The 19,015-nt window shown below is 45.7% G+C and overlaps 1 protein-coding gene across 1 annotated transcript in view; it reads left to right on the top strand.

Annotated features, from left to right (window-relative positions):
* TCF25 (TCF25 ribosome quality control complex subunit) overlaps window positions 1–19,015 on the top strand; it is a 722,186-nt gene that overhangs the window by 543,936 nt on the left and 159,235 nt on the right. The gene's annotated exons all lie outside the window — the stretch shown is intronic.

The raw sequence follows: 19,015 nt of genomic DNA, 5'->3' as shown, positions 1-19,015 counted from the left end.
GCTAGACGGTATGTCCTCCTTAAAATGCGAATTTCCTCTTGATCTCTTACGGGATTTGTCAAGGCTTTTTTTAGACGTTTATGGGCTGAGGTGCATTCATGGCTAAACCACCCTCTTTTCTTGCCCTTTTCCCCTTTATTAGTGCGTGTTAAAAGATCTTTTACTTTCTCCAAAATTATACTAAAATTATACAGCAGATCTGTTTGATTGGTGTCACTATCTAAACATTTCCCAATGGCGGGATATACCGCCTGGACCACCTTGTTGGTTATAGCTTCTGGTTCTATCTTGCCCCAACCTATGGCGAAGCCATTTAATTTTGTAAGGTGAATATTATTCTGGGCAAGAGCGGTCATCATCATATAAGGATTGAATTTCCCCACATCGATGATCAGATTAAAAACCAAGGCTGCATGATCACTTAATGTATTGTTTATTAATCTAAAGCTCTGAGATTTACTTTCCAGTGTAGCTGTGACCAGAAAATAATCAATTGTTGTCTCCCACCCCCTGCCCAAATAAGTAGCCTGTAACTGACCTGATAATATATTTATTTTATTTAGAATCACCAGGCCTAGTTCCGACATCATTTCGTTAAGAAAATCTCCTATCTTTGTGTAACTAAAATGAGTCACATGATTGTCTGTTTCTTCCCCCACCCCACAGATATTGCTATTTTTCGCACCGCAGGGGTGGTGATTAAAGTCGCCGCCCCAAACGATGCTTGGGACTTCTGACCCTTGTGTTTTTTTTATCAGGGTAGAAAGTTTGTTACGAAGAGCCCCAAACAAATCTAATCTCTCACATTCTGGGAGGTTATCATAGAAGTTTACTAGGAGGACAACCCCCTTCCTTATAAATGAGAGTTTCAATATCTGATAATTGGTATGGAGTCTAAGAGGGGTTACTTTTAACCTGGGTATGGTATTTTTTATAAATATCGTCAAGCCCCCCTTTGCCCTACCGTGAGGACCTGCAGCTGCCGCTGAGAAGTATGTTTTATAGCCCATCAAATGTTGTTCATTGGTGGACCATGTCTCTGGTAGACAGATTACATGGTAATCTTGAGCAAAGTCCATTAGGGACCCGTCCGTTATTTTGGCACGTAGACCCGCGATGTTCCATGACATAATTTGTAGTGTGGTGTCAGGTTCTCTTATATCAGAGCTTTTGTTTATATTAATTGCTTCCACTACAGGGGGGTTCACTAAAGCTCTTAATTCTACTGCCCCCAACTGTCTAGGTGATTCGCTACAGATGTTCCTCATTGGGGTAGTATCTAAACCTCCAAGCTGTGGGGGATTTTGTGCTATTTGGGGACTAGTCCTTTTTTATTATTAGAGTTTCCACGTTTTCAGTTGCATGATCAATGACATTAAAAGGAGATTGGCATGATTCTAAAGATTTCCGTGATTGAACATCTTTAACATCAAGTCAATCTACATCTTCCAAACCGTGCAAAGCTGCATAGGGATTAGAGGTAGGTATATTAAATCTCTGATGTGTATAGGGATAGTTATTCTAATGTGGTGGATTTAAGGCCTGACATGATTGATGATTATTATTCGGGAACCTTCCATTTAACTGGGGATTAGAAAAGTGGGTACGGGGAGCTTGATAGGAGGAATGATGATCTACTACCCTCCAACTGAGAGAGGGATCTTTTATGGCATAGGGTTTGAGATGGGAAATCAATTCTCTTGGATAGAAGTAGTTGACAAAATGTGTGGAAATTGCGTCCTCCCCTCTAGCTTCAAACCAATCGCCTATGCATCTGACCGCTCTGTGATCTCTAAAATTTATAATTATCACGTCCCCCTTTTTTTCTTTTGGTCTTGTTCCTACCCAGCATGTGCGTCTCACCATGAGAATTTCTCCGTTTATATGTGCAGGGAGGGGTCTATTATGAGTCAACCAATAAATGGTTTTATTTTTTAGCGCATAAAAGTCCTCCCTTACACCCTCTGATAATTCAGGAACCCCAGTCAGGATAATCATGTAAGGGGCTGATTCAGGGGGTAAGTCCACTCTTCTGCTTACTGGAATGTGTTGAGCCTGAGGTAACCATTCACTATTCTCTTGATCTTTTGTAACCCTTTTCCTCGCATTAGATGTTACCGAGGAAATATTAGTGTTTTTACTTTTTGAATCTTCAGTTGCTTCTAAAAAACCGGATTTAGAACTATTGACCCCAGAAGACATTGGGGCAAGCTTAGGTTAGAGGATCTCCATCTCGCCCTAACTACTAACCCGCTCGAACTCTCGAGTGATGTGGAATTGGGCTACGATCAGTTCTGTACTTGGGTTACCAGGGGGTTGGACCTTTTGATTCCCATCCGGACTAGTAAGATCAGCCCTAAAAGGTCTAACCCTTGGTATGACAGTACATTACGTGCACTGAAAGGAAACTGCAGGCGCGCCGAGAGAGAATGGCGGAGATCCTACGACACGGCGAAGAAAGTGCTTTATTTGGCCTCTATTAAAATCTACCACCGTGCCATCTGTAGGGCTCGCGCGTCGTTCTATTCCCTTGAAATTCGCAATAGCCTCAATCCATCCAAGACTATTTTCAAAGCTCTTAAGGAGCTGCTGTCCAAGCGTTCCATCTCCACAGTCACAGCCTCTACCTCGCACTGTGAAGCATTAGCTTCTTTTTTTCTGGGAAAAGTCCAGAACATCTATCGTGCCTTTCCAAGCTCAGAGCCCGCTCAGCAGACCGTGTTGACTGCCCCTGCGTGCTTGACGCTGACATCTATTCCGCAACTTTCTTCTGAGGCTTTTGAAACTTTGGCTCAGAAGGTCAAATCTGGTTCGCCTCTGGATCCGGTATGTCCTGCCCTGTTTAGGAACCAATCTTTTGTGGGGTCTCCTACGGTATGTTCCTTGATTAATGCTTCCTTGGCCACGGGTATGGTAGCACCTAAACGGAAATGCGCTGTGGTCACTCCTATTTTGAAGAAACCCAGCCTGGACCCTTTGGGACCGGAGAACTATCGGCCCATTTCCTTGCTTCCATGGCCGGCTAAGCTGATGGAAGCCTATGTTAATCAGGTACTTACTGACCATCTAACCCAGGCTAACATTCTGGATGAGACCCAACATGGGTTCCGAGCGGGGCATAGCACGGAGACCGCCCTTCTCGCCATGGTAGAACATCTCCGGTCGGTGCTAGATCAGGGACAGACGGCGGCGCTAGTATTATTAGATCTGAGCGCCGCCTTCGATACGGTCTCGCACCGTATCCTTCTGCACCGCCTGGAAGAGTTTGGCGTTGTGGGAGCTGCCCTTCAGTGGTTCCGTTCCTTTCTTGTGGATCGGTCCTTTTGCGTCGCCATACCCCCCCATCAGTCCAAATTCCATCCTCTGGACTTGGGAGTGCCGCAAGGTTCCTCACTGAGTCCCACGCTATTCAATCTTTACGTGAGACCGCTGGCTGATGTCGTCAAGCAATGGGGCATGTTTATGGTCTCATATGCTGACGACACTCAGCTAGCGGTTTCTATCAGTGGCGATACCGATGTGGATGCTCCCAAGTTCCAGAATGGGCTTAGGGCAGTGGCGAACTGGATGACAGCTAACTGTCTCCAGCTGAACGCAAAGAAGACCGAGGTTATGATCGTCGGGAAAGGAAGGGACCTCTGGGGCGACAGATGGTGGCCGCCGGAACTTGGTGTAGCTCCAACCCCAGTTATGGAGTTGCGTAACTTGGGAGTCTGGCTCGATGCTAATCTCAGTTTTGTGGGGCACACCAAGAAGACCGCGGCGTGTTGCTTTGGTGTCCTTCGGGGATTAAGGCCGGTCCTTAAGTTCTTCGATCCCCCAACCAGGCAGATGGTAGTGCAGGCTACTGTTCTTTCTCGCCTGGACTATGCTAGTTCGCTCCTGCTGGGGAGTAATCAGGCAGAACTTGTGCGGCTTCAACGCGTGCAAAATGCCGCGGCCAGAGCTATTGTCGGTTTGCCTAGGTTCTGTTCGGCCTCTAGCACTCTCCGAGCACTACACTGGCTACCGATTAAGTCGCGTATCCATTTAAAAGTTTTATGTCTGGTTTTCAAAATTTTGAAAGGTTCTGCTCCTCTGATGCTCTCTAATTTCATTTCTGGCTATGTTCCATCACGTGTATTAAGATCGTCGGAGCAGGCGCTCGCTGTAGTCCCGAGGTTCAGGCTCTGTCGCGCTGGTGGGCGTTCTTTTCGGGTGAAAGCTGCAGCCCTTTGGAATACGCTCCCTTTCCATCTCCGCACTTCTAATGACCTTCTGCTCTTTCGGAAATCCTTAAAAACGTTTCTGTGTTGACCTTGCTGTTTCCGTGGTTTTATGTTAGATATGTTGTACCTTGTCGCGCGCCGGGACGCCCCTTAGCTGGGGCAGCTGTGCGCGTAATAAATGTCACTAACATAACATAACATAACCGCCTTTTTCTCCCTGTCCAATTCTTTGCCGTTTATTGCGTGGTAAGTTCTGCCTGAATCTGTGGTTTTACTGAGTAATGTTTCTGCTGATTTTTCCCCCAGAGCAGTGCTCAATGTCGTCATGTTATCGGTAGGTGGGGATCGCATTGCCACGAGAGAAGAAGAAGCTGCTTGTTCAGTAGTACTGCTTTTAGTGTAGATGTTTAGCAGTTCAGAAGTAACTGAATAGTTCCTTTCCATTTGTTTACTTAAATCGTCCAGGTGTAAATTTATTAATCTAGACCTTTCCAAAAGTGGGAGTAAGAGGGATTTAACCAAAATCTCTATTTTAGTAAGTAAGTCGTTCATAGTGTCATGACTAGATGGTAATCCTAAGGCTTTAGTGCTTGAGGAAGGGTTGTTTGTCGCTACAGAACCTGGTGGATTCGGGTTTTGGGCTAAAAGTTTAGCCTTCTTCTTTTTAGCCAAAGATGACTTAGTAAAGGTACCTCGTCTCTTTCTTACTAGTTGTCTATTTACCACAGGTTCCACGATCAACGAGGGAGAAATAACTAAGTTTGGTGAATCTGATAGCCCTGACAGTGTTAGGCTGCTTATGTTATCAGAAGAGGGAACCAAGCCTGGGAAATTAGCCCGAGACACTTTTTTCGTCGTTTCAGGCATGAAGTGGGGTTTCGAGGTTCCTACACCCTCATTCATCACATCTGGAGAAAGAGCTTTACCAATCGTACCTAATGAGGAACGCTTGCCTGTTAGCAAATCTAAAGATAAGCGCTTTTCTGTGTCCGCTATTTCCTTCTCCAAAACGGTAGTTACACGTTTGAAGAACTGATCGATTGTTCCTGATACTGGACCTTTAGAAGTGTTAACTGTTAAGGTACGAGGTTTGTCAGCGTCTAGTGGCATCTTTATGGACTATAAAAAGAAAAGAAAATTTACAAATAAAGTCCAGCTTTACTCTAAAAAAAATGTCCACTATATGCGACAGCTTTAGTCAATGCACAAAAGATACTCTCACCATCCGATGGAGATTAGAGGGGTGGCCCGTCCCGTCCACGATCGTTCTCGGACGGCCTCAGACGGCCCACCCTTTGCCCAGGCTTCGCCCCAGTCTACGCCCCGCACGCGTCCCGCTCACGCGTTCAGGGGCGAGAGATCAAGTAGCGGGAGGAGGAGGGGCCGGGAAGAGGCACCAGGTGTGTAGTATAACAGCAGTACGAGGCACCCTGGTCCTCGCAGTCCCAGCGGTAGTTCAACGCAGCCTTCAGAGGTTAGTTTGCAGCACAAAAATCCAACAGCTCCAGCCACGTTAAGAAATGATTGTTTAAAAGCAGTATCCGCAGTCTGCGCCTTCGAGCGGCTCCCGCGAAGCGGGGGCCGCGAGGCATTTTAAGGAGAAAGTTGGCGGGAGGAGGGGCCGGGAAGAGGCACCAGGTGTGTAGTATAACAGCAGTACGAGGCACCCTGGTCCTCGCAGTCCCAGCGGTAGTTCAACGCAGCCTTCAGAGGTTAGTTTGCGGCACAAAAATCCAACAGCTCCAGCCACGTTAAGAAATGATTGTTTAAAAGCAGTATCCGCAGTCTGCGCCTGCGAGCGGCTCCTGCGAAGCGGGGGCCGCGAGGCGTTTTAAGGAGAAAGTTGGCGGGAGGAGGGGCCGGGAAGAGGCACCAGGTGTGTAGTATAACAGCAGTACGAGGCACCCTGGTCCTCGCAGTCCCAGCGGTAGTTCAACGCAGCCTTCAGAGGTTAGTTTGCGGCACAAAAATCCAACAGCTCCAGCCACGTTAAGAAATGATTGTTTAAAAGCAGTATCCGCAGTCTGCTTATATACTTGTGATCTTCTGGCAATTAAGTCTAATTTTAGTTTCAACATTTGTATTACAAAGTGGTTTAAAGACACAGTAGTTAGATTAACTTTTTCCTAATATTCATGAAAATCTATCAGGTCTTGTCAAGAATACATAAATAGTACCTTGGAAGTTCAAAAAGAAGGTTCTGTTACGTCAGATGCATGTTTCTCCCAAGTATTTCTGGTCAAACTCCCTTCCATGTCCTAAAGATGTTTTCCTTCCATTCCTTTTGTTATGCTTTCTTACAAGGACTGGCCCTGCTGAACAGTACAGGCTCAATTTTGCACCATGCAAACCTGCTGTATTGCACAGCATTCAGTAGTTTTGAGGTGAATTGCACAACCTTCCTTGAACCCAGAAGCACCATGACCCTCCTCAGACAGTTATTTTTTTCTACTGTTTGGTTTGGTCTTTTTTTTCCTCAGTTATCTGTTACACAGGTATGGTTTGAGTTAAGTGTTTCGTAACTGGAGGACTGAGGAACTGTATATTTCCACAGTGGTGTCAAACAAGGCTTTCCGCTACAACAGGTTTCGAATTGCCTTGAAGAGCATGGGGTCATGTTATTTGGGAAAGACTAGTTTAGGGGAGGGTATGGAAAATACTTCATTTAAATTTTACCCCAGGGGCTATTGCAAGTTTCTGTTATCAAACCAACATCCCAAAGAACCATACTGAAAGTGCCTATTTGATGGTCATCGCTTTTTGTTGCAAAATGACCATAGTGCATCAGAAGGTGGGCACACTACAGAGTCATTCAGTGTTAGTCTCCATCTGTTTCCCATCCACTGCATTTGCAAAAACTGAAAGGGATTCAGTGCAAAAGCCATTTTGGAGGCCGATGCAGTAGCACTGAAGCCCAAAAGGTGTGTACCTTGAAGACACCCACTCCGAAGACCAAGGATCACCAGCGTCCTCAGCAAAGCCTGCACCAGTATTTGGACCTCACCTCTGAGTTCTGTCTTCGAGAACTTGAAGGGACACAATTGCACAGCGACTGAGGTCCATCACCTAGGGATTAGACTCTAAGGTAGCCTTGGTTGCATAACAAGGAATCTTCGGAAGAAGTGTGAAGCATGTCCAAGGGACATTTCAAAAGAAGGCTCAACAATCTGCACCACTAACAGTTGGCAAGATCATTAGAAGCCAAAAGACACAGTCAGCCCACCCACAGATATGTAGGCTCAATGTGGAGGAGGCCATTTTTGAGGAAATCATGGCTTTCCCAATCCCAAGAGGAGGAAGGCAGACACTACCACAGCACTCCCACCTCACCGCAGTCCATTCATTCTGGTTCAAGTTGGGACTTTACAGACCCACTGTCCCCCCTACCAAGACATAAGACAAACGGATCAAGAGACTGATGTCTGACATGATTATAGAGTGAATGCAAATGATGACCCATCTCAGGCACAGTACACTAATGACACACTTGCGTAGTTATAATAATGAGGGCTGTCAGCAGCACATTGTCACACTGTATGTGGAAGAGGTGATTTTTACAAGAAATGCTCACATGCTTCCAAATGGAGATACAAAACCAGTACTTGCCCTTGCTAAAACATCATGCACAGTAGAGAACTTGAAGAAACCCTGGCAAAGTGTGTGAGGTCGTGCCATGGTGGAGAAAATGGCACTCATGCAAACATTAGAGAGACGTTGCCCCCTGAAAATTGATGCCATAGAAAAGCTGATAGTGTCTACATAGTTGCATATTTGCCAATTCCCTGGTCCCTTTCCCATGCTACAGCAGGCACCAGAGTGAACAGCCAGATGCACTGTTGCAATTCCTCCCTGAGCTCAAAAGAAAAAAAGCAGAGGAAATTGTATAGGAGGGATAACTCATGTTCCGTGCCAGCATTAATTAGGTGTGCCTTGGACGCAGTAAGCACATCCTCAAGTAAATTAAAAGAAAAGAGAAGAAGAAAAAAAGAACACAGATGGGTCTAAAGCCTTGAGTGTCCTTGATAACCAAAAGAAAAAAAAGGTTGGTTTTCCAACCACCGCAAACCCGCCCACCACCAAAGGCCAGCATAGGCAGCCACACCAGAAGTCAACAGTCCTTTCAGGAAAGCCAGTAGCAGTTAAAGTAAGGGCTATACTCTCAGAATCTTATTGCGTTAATGGCTGCTCAGCAGTGCTTAAGGACAGCGCGTCCCTGCTAGCAAACCACGATCTCCCTTACATTCTGCCCCAACCTGTCAAGGAATGACTGAGGTTATCTCCCCCCGCACCCACCCTCCCCCAAGGCTATAACCTTGTGACAGTCAGTTCTGCCCACCATCGCACATGGTTATTGCTTTGAATTTCGTACCACTTCCTCAGTCACCCCCCATAAGCTCCACAACGACCACCACAATCTCTTTTTTGAGTGGTGCAAGGGCCACTTCTCAGACACAGAAGAGACCGTGCCAATCCACCAGCAGGGGCAAAGGGTTTACTTCCTCTAGTATCTAATTCCCAAAAAGATAAAACCCTTATGCCCAATTGTAGATCTGCAAGCGCTCAACCACTACATCACATCCAGCCACTATAAACTAACAAGCATTCAGGACATCATTCTACTTCTGAGAACTGGTGATGCTCAATCTCAAGGATAACGCAGTCTCGAGGATGCTTACTTCCACTTTGCTAGTTAACTGTAAATGAAAGCATTATCAATTCCTAGTCCTGCCTTTCTAAGTCACCACGGCCCGAGAATGTTCCTGTAATGCCTAGCCAAAGAGGTGGCATACAGCACAGTCAAATTCAAGTGTGTCCATACTTGGACAACTGACTGGTAAAGTACAAGAGGCAAGCTCAGTGCTTCGCCCACGATCATCCAACTGTCCTACTTCTTAATCAGTTGAGTTTCACAGTCAGTGTAAAAAAGTCACATCTTTGCCCTGCATATACCTAGGCCGTCTTGGGAGCTACACTCCAAGCAGTTACAGGGAAGGTTTACTCCTGCAACAAGAGTGTGATGGCATTTTGGGGGCTCCTTCCCTCTTACCATACATCATGTTTTCTGACTGTAAGAATGATATTGAAGCTGTTGCAGTTGCAAGGTTACACCTGAATCCTTTAAAAAATATCTTTCCAGATAATGGTAACTGGTATGATTTGTGTTACGTTTCCTGGATACCACTGGGACTTCTCTGTGACAGTATGCTTCCCCTTCTGTATTCTGGTGGTGGGGGTTCTGAAAAGTTGGAGGTACGCCGCGACCGATACCAGTTGCATTCCTGGGGCTGTTCTGTACATCTAAATAAAGAAGACTTTTTCCTGTTACCAATGCGTCCTGTCTACTTAAAAGTGGCGATGCAAGATGAAATCCTAAATCGAAAAAAGGGCAGGATGTCACATGGTAAAGTTTTGGAGAGATTTTGTTTTGTGCAATGACAAGGAACCAGTTACACAGTGATTCTGTGTGAGCACAGCTTCTACCAATTTGCGGCCCCTGGTTAGTAGCGCTGTGGAGCTGGGAAGAAGACGCAATGGTAGAATTTTCTTTCCGTGAAATGAAGAGAGGGAGCATCCAAGGTAAGTTAAACTTGGTTTATTTAGTAAGTTGGATTAACTCCACCCGTGGCATAGAGCGTCCTCCTGGTCGGATGTCCGAACGGCAACTGGTGAATGCCATTCGAACGTCCTTCCAACAGAGCGCCATGCCCCGAGACACAATTCAAAGGAATACAGGTAAGTAAACACATGTTAGGTATCACGCGCCTAACAATCTCAACTTGGCGAGTGATACCAATTAACCCCACCATAACAACTACCTCACTACATCACCTTCCCCCTTACAGAAAGCAAAAAAAAATGAAATTCAATGTACATTCGACAGAACAACATTTTAAAACCAACATTCGGAATTCGTTCCTAAATTAGTACTTCCTTAATACCTAACAAAATCTTCAAATCTTTTTGGAGCTTTAGAGGTACGTCCACTAGAAGTGTGGCTACTGATCGTGCTCCCGTCAAACTGTGATGAAGGTTTATTAACACTTGAATGTAGAGGTTCCTTAATAGGTACAGGACTCTGTGTGTGTGGACTTGAAAAATCATCAGACCCATCTACCTTCAACCAATGTCCCCAATGAAGTTCATCACACATTTTCTTCTGTCTGTCTAATAAAATCCTAGCTTGAACATCGGAAACCTTAACTAGTTGTCTTTTGTTCCACCATCCCCTACTTCCAACAAAAGCAGCCCCTTTGCTCACTTTGCATACTCTTTCTGGCATTAAAAACTTCGATTCCCCTTTCCTTACTTTTGCAGGCTTTTCAATCAAAACCCAATCTCCCACCAATACATCTTCCTTCATAAGGTGGCATTTCTTGTAAAAAATTTCTTTCATGAGTAATTGCTTAGAACAAACTCTATTAGAATCATCTTTAACGTTAATTTTCATTTCGATAGATTTTTCTTTTAACCAAGATGGAAACAAAGATGTGTGGGCTTCCCTACCTCTTAATAACGTGAAGGGAGATACCCCAGTTGTACAGTGAGGGGAGGTATTGTAGCTCCACAATTTCTCTTCCAAGAATGTGTTCACATCAAGACCAGCAGCCAGAGCAGTCTGAATGCCCTCCTTCACAATTTTATTACCTCTTTCTACCAACCCGTTGGAAGTTGGGGAGTACAATGCTACCTTGAGATGTTTCACATCTAGCTGTCTCAAAAATGTACACATTTTTTCCGAGACAAAATGCGTGCCATTGTCAGTTACATAGCCTTCGGGCACCTTCGATTGAAAAAATTTTCCTCAAAAAAGTTAAGGTTGACTCAGTATCTGGGGATTCAACGAAATTGTGGTACATCCGTTTGGAAAAATAATCAACAGCCAATATAATACATTTTTGTCATGATTAAGTACCGAGTAAGGTCCGGAAAAATCCATGGCAATTTTTTCCCAAATTTATTCGGAAATTTAGTGGGATGTAGTGGGGTCTTCAAGGTACGCCAATGCTTGTCTGACAATAAACATTCGGGACAGTTGTCAATAGTGGACTTAACCTGTGAATCTATCGCCGGCCACCAATAATGTTGCTTGATTTTCATTTCTGTTTTAGTGGACCCTAAATGACCTAAGTGAGCATTGTTTATAATTACAGGGCATAATCCGACCAGGGGAATAAACCTGTCTCCCCGGCGGACAACCCCATTCCCGACTGATAATTCGCTTGCCACTTGAGCAAAGATTTTTAGGTCTCCATCTAAACACCTTGGTTCTGGCCATATGCTGGTTGAATACTCGATTACCTTCTTTATCACTGCATCCTTGCTACATGCATCTCTCCACTCGCTTTCCGACAATACTGAGTCATACGACTGAATAGCATCCACCACCGCAACGCATTCAATATTGTCCATCATAGCATCCTCATTGTCGTCCTTATCCATAATAAATCTAGACAAGCAATCCGCTCTGAAATTCTTCCCTCCTGGAATGTGTCTCACGGAAAAGTTAAACTCTTGGACGTTCGAAACTAGGCGCATGAGTCTAGCAGTCATACTGGTAGTATTAACATTGTTAAAAATATACACAAGCGGTTTATGATCCGTTACTAACTCGAACTTTCGACCCCAAATGTACATCCTGAATTTATGTACGGTCCATACACACGCTAGTGCTTCCCTCTCAATCGTACTGTACTGTTTCTCACATTGTTTCAGGGACCTGGAAGCAAATGTCACAGTTTGTTCACGTCCATCCACTCTTTGGCTCAGAACTGCTCCCAACCCGGACATACTTGCATCTACTGTTATGAGGGACATACAGTCATCTCTAAATGCACATAAAGCTTGAGCGGATACGATCAGCTTCTTGACATTCTTAAATGCTGACTCTAACGTCATTCCATTTGACACTATGTCCTTCTTAGGTCTCGGCTAGCGAAGGCTGGGCTTGCGCAGTCTCGCTCGTGAGATTTAATGTTTTCAGAAGTGGGGTTTGAACCCGCCTTTCTTCTCCCCTCTTCTCCATTGGCTGGCTTCTTAAATGCTGGTCAGCCATTGGAGAAGAGCTTTGTCTCTCCAAACAAGCCCCGTCTTTTTCGGATTCGGGGGCGTGTGTTTTACTTTCTTTCTCTCCTCTGGAATGTAAACATTCCAGCCAATGGGAAGAGGAGAGAAAGAAAAACACGCCCCCCCAATCCGAAAATGCCACTGCGTTTCTCCGAGGCATTTCTGCTTGACCTCGGAGAAAGGCGGTGGTGTTAATGGCGTCATCCCCGTTGCTCCTCGGTCTAAACACCATGGCGTCATCCCCGTTGCTCCTCGGTCTAAACACGGTCCCTCCAGGGGCCCTTCAGATGCCCTTGTTATGTACTTCACCAGTCTAAATTGCCTACGAAATAGAGGCTGTCCGCGAGGCCCATCTCCAGCACAGCCCAGCAGCAGCTAAAAAAGCAATGTGCGTCCTGTAAGCTGCAACTGCCCATGCTAAGGCACCCGACGGGGACTTGTGGGGCTGAAGCCTATTTACCCAATGAGCGTTACCTGCCTGACATTTCTGAGGAACAGGCATACTGTGCAGTCATCTCCCTTCGGTTTCCTGGAGGAGGCGGGGCTATGACTCAGGAGACAGGGGGCGTGTCTGGAGGGCACACCACGGCCGGGGAGCGTTAGTCAGCAGCAGTCATAAGAGGCGCTCAGTCTGTGTTCATTTCATAGCAGGCGGAATCTCCTTCAGCCCAGAGGAGGCAGAGAGGTTATTCGGCAGCACTACGACCCTGTGCGTCACGGGACAGCATTGTTCCTGCTGCGACACATTCCAAGGTAGGCGTTTATTGACTATGCGTAAGCAACAAAACTTGTTGCTCTGTTTTTTCGGTGTCCCTCCGTTGCATTATTTTGCTTCGATTTTAAAAGTTTCTCTCACGTTGAACGATGAGTGCCGTGAGAGGGGAGATGTGAGGCGCTACACGGAACTCATAAATAGATCTCGTTGTCATTCATGTCTTAAAAAGGATTTCTATCCGATGAATGTCGATGGTGCGTTGCTTCTGACTTTGTGTGTCCCTGCTTGGCGCACACTGGATGTGACAGGTGTGGGCAGTTGTCCCCCCCACCCCTTCTCTCGGCAAACTGAGCCCGATGGCCGCCCTCGGAGGCACGGGCGGCGGGGGGAGGTGATAGCCCTGTGTCCCAAGTGCGCGAGCTCGCCGCCCATGAATACTCCACATACACCTGCAGCATCACTACAGGTAGGGACGGAGAGAAGCGCTCGAACATCGCACATCAACGTCATCTGCACTTCCTCGGAGGAACCAACATCCCAGGGCAAAAGGGGCGCGCAACACTATCAATGAGTTATGTACTTTTTATAGCGCTTATGCCGCACTAATGGGCACTTCAAAACTCCGGGGGTGGGGTGAGCAGGAGACGGGAGAACGGAGAAGTAAGAAAGAGAGGAAAAACAGCAGACCTCGAAGTAGTGAGTAGGTAAGTAGACGATGGAGCTAGAGGTAGAAGGGACCCAGAGAAGAAGGGTCGAGCAAGAGAGGGAAGAGAGAGCAGAAAAGAGGGAAGAAGGGATCATGATAGAAGATAAAAGAAGAGAAGGGGCAGCTAAATGAGGCGAGAGGGAGAGGTAGAACAGGGCAGAGTAGGGAAGTAAGAGAGGAGTGAAGAGGGCATGAAAGAAAGCGAGAAAGAGATCGGGGGAGAGGTCAGGAGTGAATGTAGACGTGGATGAAATAGAAGAAAGTGAGGAAGTGCAAGAAAAAGGGAAATTAGTCTCTAGGGCAGTGCAACCGGTGTGACCAGGCGCTGACTTTGGGTGGAGACATTATGTTTGCAAGTAAATTAAGGTTTTAAAAGCGCTTGCTGCCTCCTTCCTGGCCTCCAGCAATTTTCGGCAACAATAAAAATGTCATGATGACTCTATTGTTTAATGTTCTTCCTAGAGGGAGATCGGAGTTTTGTCTAGGGGAAGTTTTGACTCCTGGAAAGGTAGCACATAGGGTTAATGTGCCTGCAGCAAAGAATATGTACCATGCAGATCACAAAGTGCACATAATGTAAATACGTCAGTGGGCTACTGCGTGTATGTGTGTGTGTGTGTGTGTGTGTGTGTAGGTGGCTCTGTGGGTGGCTCTATTTGTGTGTGGGTTGCTCTATGTGAGTGGCTCTGTGAGTGGCTCTGTGGGTGGCTTTGTGTGTGTGGCTCTGTGTGTGGGTGCAAATGCAATAGGTCTCGCATTTGATTAAGCTATTGACATTGTTAATAACAATGCCGTTTCTTTAAATGTTTTAAAAACAAAAACAAAAATAATGTCATGAGCAATGCCAATAGCTCTAACTTTAACAATGCCGAGACCATTGCATTGTAAATGCTTGTTTTAATAGTTCGCGCAGAGGTTCTACAGACTGTGCATAATTGGATACGAACCTGGCGTAGTATTCTGCCAAACCGAGGAATGAACGCAGTGCGTCCTTATCGATTGGGGCTTTTGCCTCTTCGATTTCTCTAATCACCTAGAATTTCAGTTTAATACCATTCTCGGACACTGTATGTCCTAAATATTCAAGTTCCTGTTCCGCGAATTTGCACTTGTCTGCCCTCACAGTCATTTCTCTAGACTTCAATATGGTAAGAACACGTTTTAAAATTTCATTGTGTTCTTCAAAAGATTTAGCATATATTAGGATGTCGTCCAAATATGCCTGGACCCAAAAAAGTCCATCGAAAAGTGTATCCATTAATTTTTGGAACACGCTCCCTGCTGATTCTAACCCAAATGGGAGGCGGAGAAACTTATATGCTCCAAACGGAGTCACAAATGTAGTTAGGTCTTGTGATTCCTTTGATAATGGAACTTGGTGATAAGCTGAACTTAGGTCGATCAATCAAGCAAAATTATTGGTGGCCGGCGATAGATTCACAGGTTAAGTCCACTATTGACAATTGTCCCGAATGTTTATTGTCAGACGAGCATTGGCGTACCTTGAAGACCCCACTACATCCCACTGAATTTCCGAATAACTCTTGGGAAAAAATTGGCCTGGATTTTTCCGGACCTTACTCGGTACTTAATCATGACAAAAAATGTATTATATTGGCTGTTGATTATTTTTCCAAATGGATGTACCACAGTTTTGTTGAATCCCCAGATACTGAGTCAATCTTAACTTTTTTGATGGCATTTTTTTCAATCGAAGGTGCCCCGAAGGTTATTGTGATTGACAATGGCACGCATTTTGTCTCGGAAAAAATGTGTACATTTTTGAGACAGCTAGATGTGAAACATCTCAAGGTAGCATTGTACTCCCCAACTTCCAAAGGGTTGGTAGAAAGAGGTAATAAAATTGTGAAGGAGGGCATTCAGACTGCTCTAGCTGCTGGTCTTGATGTGAACACATTCTTGGAAGAGAAATTGTGGAGCTATAATACCTCCCCTCACTGTACAACTGGGGTATCTCCCTTCACATTATTAAGAGATAGGGATGCCTACACAACTTTGTTTCCATCTTGGTTAAAAGAAAAATCTTACGAAATGAAAATTAACGTTAAAGATGTTTCTAATAGAGTTTGTTCTAAGCATGCTAATCCATTGTGCTTTGCACGCGTGGGTTCGGATCCCATCCTCGTCGCCAGATGAAATGGAGAGAGAGCATCCAAGGTAAGTTAAACTTGGTTTATTTAGTAAGTTGGATTAACTCCACCCGTGGCATAGAGCGTCCTCCTGGTCGGATGTTCGAACGGCAACTGGTGAATGCCATTCGAACGTCCTTCCAACAGAGCGCCATGCCCCGAGACACAATTCAAAGGAATACAGGTAAGTAAACACATGTTAGGTATCACGCGCCTAACAATCTCAACTTGGCACATGATACCAATTAACCCCACCATAACAACTACCTCACTGAATTCCGTTAGCCGTGATCGTGAATAATATTGGATCAAATTCCAGCCCAGTGCTATGCAGATTGAGATTACAGGTTTCAATGAATTTTGAAGACTGACACTTGGCCTGAGCCCGGAATTCTTCTTTCAACTCAGCACCCACATTCCAATGCGTAACCTAGGCTACGGAGTTGCTGTGGTGAGGAGCGTCACAGAGTAATCTCCTGAGGAAGCTACGGCAGTCCAGCTGAGCGTGATGACGTTTTTCCGACGATCACGTTGTTGGGTACTGGTGACTCGATTGGCAAAATTCTGAATATTAACGTGGCAAGCGGTGAAGCCTGCAGACATAATTTACTTTGATGTGGCATCAGCAGGGCTTTAAGTGGACCGGGTCTCACTGGGTCTGAGCACCGGCAGTTTTTTTTTTTTAAGGCGGCCTCAAAGCGGGTCTCTATCGGACTCTGTTTTGTGCCCTGGTACAGGCAGTCCGTTTTTTTTCCGGACTGCAGTGACATCAGGCACATCGATGTGCGTGTGTGAGCGTTGTAGAGGAAGGGAAAGCCTTTAAAGAGAGTCATTTTCTCTCTGGATTTCCCTTCTCTTTTTGAAACTCAGGAGCAGCAACATTGTCGTGGTGTCACCAGGGCTTTAAGTGGAAGTTTTCTCAATATTATATACATGCCATAGTTGCTGCTTATTTATTTTATGCAACTAGCAACCATTGACAAAGCCAATAGTCCTGACTTGTAGGTATGATGTGCCTTGTTGTATCATATATCTGGACGCAATGACAGGAGCAGTAAAATACAAGTTGTGCGGCACACGCATTTTAAAGCCACGCCCTTAATTACATTGACCACGCCACGCTGCTTTGAGGAAACCCCCCCCCCCCCCCTCCCTCCTCCCGTGGTTTTTCATCCCACTTAAAGCCCTTGGCATCAGCGATAGGCACACTTGGTGGTTGGCTGGAATTACATTGGATCATTAGATCTCACCTGGTGCGCAGTCTCGCTGGCGAGATTTAATGAGTTAGGGCAGATTTCTCTAGTGGGCTTTAAGCCCCGCCCCTCTTTTCCATTGGCTGGCGTCACCGTTTATGCTAAACTGTGGCCAGCCATTGGAAAAGAGCGTCTAGTGACATACACTTTTCTCTTTTAGAGCCGTCCCAGTTGGACTGGATCCGGTTGCTTTACGTTTGTAGTAAAGGCTTTTCTTATCTTTATGGGGCCATGTGTTTCAAACATATGGCCCCATAAAGACAAGAGATCGTCTGGAGCACGGTCCCCTTTCACTTTCGGGAACGTGTTGCTCTGCCTTGTATTTAGTCCTTTTCATTACGTTCCCTCTCTGCTCTTTTACCGTTCTTTACTATCGCACCCTCCCTCCTCTCTTCCCCCATGCTTACTCGTACTTGCCTCCCACGTACCTCTTGGTGCTCAGGCGCTAGATAAAACTGTAAAATAAATACATTTGGGTTTGCCTGTGGTTGTTTTGTTTCCTTGTGAAATTCTTCAAAGCACTTTGGCATCGCAAGTCATTACTAGTATCCCACAAGATTTGTTTTATCTGTGACTCTCTCAACACTAAAGTTTATTTATAATTCTGAGACCTTACTAAAATAGGACTTGTGGCATAGACTTAGATGCCAACATGCCGTCGTCTGAACGGCCATTGCTCTGTGACTGCTGGAAGCAGCACATCACTAAACACGACAGTATGGGAGTAAGGGCCCCCAGAAGTGGTGAGGCGAACGGGTGCCCTCAGTCTTTGGGGGGGGTTCACTCTCACATCAATGAATATCTATGAGACATAGGAGTCACAAGGGGCCCGTAAAAGATTCCGCATGCCTCCCTCCCACACATCATTTTGCTTTACACCACTGGTTACGAGTAAATTACCCATTTCAATGAAGGACATTCTGAGCCGTTGGCTAATTCCATTCCATCATTGTTTCGCTTATCTGACATTTTATTCTGTTTTTCACGTATTGTACTTGGAGTACAATGCCTCCTGCAGTGCCTGTCGGCCTTTCTTCGACTAGGCTACAATGAGGGTTGCCATAGAGAGGCTACAGACAAACCCGTAGTGGGGGCTCAGCTGTCCTATCAAATTTGTGATAGAACTCAAATACTCGTGTGCGCCTGCATGACTACTTCATCCGCATACTAGTCAATGGCTTCTTCAAGGCACTGTACAGGTAACAGAAGGGACTGGGAGGACGGGTTCAATTCAATAATGGAGACAGTGCTCAATTTGAGCCAGTGGGGCCCACCGATGCTCATTTTTGGGACCAGCACTTACTTTACCGCAGACTTTGAAACAGAGCAAGAGAGAGGAAAACATTACAAGGGGAAAGAAGAAGGAAGAGAAACAGAAAATGGTGACAAAGGAAGAAAGTGATGAAAAAGAACCAGCAAGCAAGATTAAGAGACATGGGGTGTCTAGTGGTATATTAAAGAGTAATGAGATGGAATCAAGTCAATGTAGCCTGGTATTGGTCACTCCGACCTTCGATAGTGCCAACTGAGCAAAACGTTGTGCTTGGTATTTATTCTTTTCTGATTATACAGAACTCACAAATGCTTTTTGGCACTGGATTATCCACAGTTAAGTGGGCTGTGATAATTTCCTCTGCCCCCCCCCCCCCACCCCCGTCTCACAGTGGAGGGCTCAGTTCTATATAAAAGAGCTCCCACTGACCTATAGCGGGGGCCTTCCGCCAACGAACACCTTCTTCCACACTATACACCGAGGTCTCTTCCCACCGCCCCACCCTCTCTGCCATCACACTCGCACCTTGAACACTTCTCAGGTCCCTCCTCACTGTCGCCAGCAAGATCTCCATGTCCCGTTTGGAGTGGCTCATGATGGAGCCTGCTTCTTACACAACCAGGGACGTTGAGTCCAGTAAAGCCCC

Source organism: Triturus cristatus, chromosome 12 (assembly GCF_964204655.1).
Source record: "Triturus cristatus chromosome 12, aTriCri1.1, whole genome shotgun sequence".
Classification (NCBI taxonomy): domain Eukaryota; kingdom Metazoa; phylum Chordata; class Amphibia; order Caudata; family Salamandridae; genus Triturus; species Triturus cristatus.
Note: the sequence above shows the minus strand (reverse complement) of the source record. Positions and strands in the feature narration are given on the sequence as shown.